The sequence below is a fragment of the Nannospalax galili genome, unplaced genomic scaffold (genome assembly GCF_000622305.1).
Source record: "Nannospalax galili isolate Female #2095 unplaced genomic scaffold, S.galili_v1.0 scaffold667, whole genome shotgun sequence".
NCBI lineage: Eukaryota > Metazoa > Chordata > Mammalia > Rodentia > Spalacidae > Nannospalax > Nannospalax galili.
In genome coordinates, this window is record NW_008358387.1 from 1,429,311 (window position 1) to 1,433,850 (window position 4,540).

Consider the following 4,540-nt stretch of genomic DNA (forward strand, 5'->3'; position numbering starts at 1 on the left):
CAGTAGGCTCTAAGTATTTGGACATTTTGTTCCCAGTTGGTGGTGCTGTTTTGGGAGGTCTTAGAAGGTGCGGCTATCCTGGAGGAAGCACGTGGGTGTGCTTAGAGAGTTCTTAAGTCTTTCCAGATCTCCAGTAGCTCTCATTTCCTGTGCCTGCTGGAAGATGTAGAGCTTAGCTTCAGCTGCTCCTCCTCCAGACCCCTCTACTGCCATGCCTCCCTGCCAAGATTGACTGTAATTCCCTTGGAACTGTAAGCTCAAATAAACTCTTCCTTTTATAAGTTGTTTTGGTCACTGTTTCTATCACAGCAACATGGCCATGGTCAGAGCCTTGGTCTAACAATAAAAGGTCAAGCTAAGGGTGGGTAGTTGGCAGAGGAGATGGGTGAGGGCCCCACTGATAGTGCCCTCCCTGCAAATACACACACACACACACACATACACACACACACATACACACACATACAGACAAAGCAAAAGTAACTCTGCAAAGCAGCTTTTAAGTTTTGCAAAAGGGTGTATTGCATGATTCAGGTTGAACAAGCACACTAGAGCTGGAAGTTTGATAGGTTTTAATCCTAACACAAGAGTACTGTGTTTTTTTCACATTGGCTAGGGTCCAACTGCACAGTCTTTTGTGATTGTGATTGGCTAGTTTTAAAAAGAGACATTGTAGATACAAAGGAAATGAAGGAGATGGGGAAGGGATGGGAAGCTGTGGGCCTTCAAGCACAAGTTCTGGGGATGCAGCAGAGTGTTTTCCTAAACAAAAGTTTTACAAGATGGGAGACATTAAAAGATCTGAATTCCTTGTGGAAAACTAAAGTTTTATGGTATTGTACAGAAAAGCCCGCTATTTAATGCTTTTTACACTTTTCAAATAACACATTGCTTGAGTTCCACAGTTCTCTCTTGTAATTGGTTGCCCACATATCCACAACTCCCTTACTTGGCTGTATTGAGAAAGTGGCAACGCCAGGCAATATTGGCTCTTTGCCCACTATGCTCCTATCTGCAGAAACGTGGCTGGATGCTGCTGGAGAAATCTCCCTACCACAATGACCCAGTTTATGATTTAGTGAGTAGTGAGTGCTTAGGTGTGCACATTGTGTTAAAGGTGGTTTGTCTAGGGCTGGAGAGATGGCTCAGCAGTTAGGAGCACTGGCTGTTCTTGCAGAAGACCAGGGTTTGGTTCCCAGCACCCACATGGTGACTAACAACCATCCACAACTCCAGTTCCAGGGGATCTGACACCTTCTTCTGACCTCCTAGGGCGGTGCACAACATGGGTGCACTTACATACATGTAGTATATAAGCGCTAATTCTCACAAGCTAATCCTTTCTTGCTCAGTTTGGAGGCTGCTGCTACCAAGACACCCAGCCGACACCTTTCATACATATAAAATAAAAAAATAAATAAAATATTGAAAGGTGGTTTGTCTTAGTTTCTTTTCCTATTGCTGTGATTAAATACTCTGGTGAAAGCAGCATAAATAAACTTTTATAGAGCTTTTTACATCATTTCTTAAAAGAAACAGCATTGGTGGGTTTAGACTATAGCCTATGTGACTTTCAACACTAATGTCTATGTGTATATCAGTCACATTACAGGAAATTCTTTTCATGGTCAGTCCACATGTTACAGAAGCAGGTATTGCAGGCAAGGGTTGAGACACCTTAGCTATGTAAATTACTGCTAGTACTAATACAACAGTTGACAGACGTTTCACCACAGCTGTGGCATTTGCTTCTGGCCCCTTTGTGTTACCTTCTCTATCGGCGTAGTTACACATTTACTACGAAAGGCATTGCAGAGTTTACAGAGCGATTTCTAGTTGTCCTCAATCACAGTAAAGTACAAGAATCAGCCATAAGAAAATGATCCCAGACACATGAAGAGCAGCGTTAACAGCATGGGATTATTTCCTCTTCAGTTGATCTTTGGACTTCGCTTTCCTTCTTTACAAAATGGGAGCAATGAAACTAACTACCTGTCTGATAACTTATGGTAAAGCAAGGACGAAATTAAATAATGTCTGTGGATAAGTCAAGGAACTTGGTTTTTTTTTTGGGGGGGGCATATCAAGATGCTGTCTTGAACTGCTCCTGTAAATGACCCCTCACCCATACTCTAAGAGAGAGCCCAGTAAACTCTCTGGTCTCACCAAGTTGGATTTTGATGAACTCTTACTTTGGGTGCTTTGGTCTGTTGTTCGTGCCCATCAGGGGTGAACAGGCATTTGTGTCTTCCCATGAAAAGTTAATGCAACAGTACTTAATGTTTTCACTTTTTAAATGTTTATTTTTCTTCACTGTCAGCTCAACAGAGGTATCTATATTTCTGGGAAAAATAGTGTCCTGGAGCTAAATGAGAGGGCTCTTGTTATGCAAGCCCAATGACCTGAGTTTGATCCCCTGAACCAACATAAAGGTAAAAGGAGAGAACTGATTCCCAAAACATGCCCCCAAATCATACACAATAATAATAAATTAATTAAAAAAGAAGAAAATTAGTGTCTTATTGTTAGACCTTGGACCTGCCCCTTTAAGATACTGGTCATGCTAAGAATCAAGATCCCACAGCTTGAAGAAACAGATATCTCATTGATGGCTGAGAACTCAACAGACATTATTCTCTGCACTTTGACCAGTTGTGGGTTTCTGTGTTAACTGCCCTTCACTGCACAGAGAAACTTCTCTGATGAGGTATGAGAGCTGTACTAATGTATGGCTAGAGAGATACTTATGTAGAGGCAGCTTGATACTATGTCTGTTCAGCAAAATAATAGTAGTAGTTTCATTCCTGGGGCCAATAAGCTCCCCAGCTATGGATTCTTAGCTGGATCTACAGTATCAGACCTTTCTTTCCTCCTGCGGAGCAGGCCTGGAGTCCAAGCAAAAAGCAGTTGGTTACCCCACAACATTTGTGCTACTATTGTACCCATGGGCATGTCTTGCTAGAATAGCTATTGTTGCTTACAAGGTTCACAGCTGGATAAGTCTGTTGATGGTTTTCCTCTCTCGGTAGCCTGCATAGCACCTTAGTTATGCAAGCTAGCCAGACCAACACAAAGGAAGCTTCCAGGTTAGTACCAACTGGATTTCTTCAAGTCGTGTGAAGAAAGTGTGTGATGTCTTCAGCAAGAGGATCTTATCAAGTTCTGGTGGGCAAAGAAAAGCAATGCCAATAGCCTATATTGTTTAGGGGGTTCTGATCAGCTTTTGATTGCTCCCTGGTAAGAGACCTGGGCACTGACCTGGGTCTCCAAGGCGGAGTGGTCCAGCCCCTGATTCCCGTTCTACCTTACTTCATGACTAGGTTTCTCTCAGTCTCCCTAAAGCACTTTGTTTGTTGCAGGCATGAGGCGCTGCACACTGTCCCCTCGCCTACAAACTCCCTTCTTTGTCTTCTTCCCTGTGTGAATTTCTTCTTACCTTCCCACCTTGCAATGGCCCTGTCCCCAAGGAGGCCCTCTTGAATGCCTGGAGCAGGCTGACTTTTTCCTTAGTAGCTGCCAGAGCCCCTGTACCTCTCCGTCATGAAACCTGGCATATTTCTGATTGTATATTCCTGGAGTGGATCTCACCTCACCCCTGGACCCTGAGGGCAGCACACACAGGCAGGGGAAGTAATTCACTTCCATGAGCATGGCTTGTGTGAGTCCCAGGGTCTGAGACACAGTAGGGGTGCAACACAAGTTCATTGATTGACTAAATGAGTGCATACATAATGCAGTAGAGAAGTGGACACTTGAAGTTTCTTTTGTAGTGCAGTATAAGGGTCTCTGAAAGGTTGTTGGGAAAGAAAATCTGTCACCAAATCTTATTCCATTAACTTTAATTACAATATTAAGGAGTGAAAATAAATCTTGCCCTTGAAATATAATAAAGTTATACTTGAAAATCTGAACTGCTTTTTCCACTTGCTTATTTTTTGAAATAATTTTCTGATAAGCCATAAATAATGGCATTTAAAATAGGTTCCCAACTTGGCTCCATCATGAACTAGCTACTGTAAACTCCGTGTGCCATTATTCACCTTAGATCAGTGGTTGTTGTGAGGCCCTGGGTTGGTGTGAGAACCCTTTGAAAGAAAGGTCTTATTTATGATACATTGTTTTCTGTCTTATTAATAATAAGGAACAAGCTGTGTGTCAGAGACCATTGAGTAGATTTGTAGGGCTGGAGGATTGAGGACACAGAGGAAAATGCAAGGGAATGAGACTGAGTGAGAAATATTCAAGGAAAGGTGGGGGGATTCAGAAGGAGGGACACAGAAGCATCATGGCTGTGGGTTAACATGTACCAGGCTGTACATTATGCTAGGGCTATTGGTTTTGGAGCTGGGGAAGGACACCTGGATAAAATTGCTATGATGGCTAAATTGTCTGAAGCTGTGTGATGGAGGAAAACAGAAGAGAAATGAAGGAAAGGGAAGGGGAAAGGGAAGGAAAAAACCTCAAAGGTGTCCCATGTCGTTGGATATGAATGATGCTGGTGACCCCCAGGTGGCCTTGGCTGATCAGGGCTATAGCTATA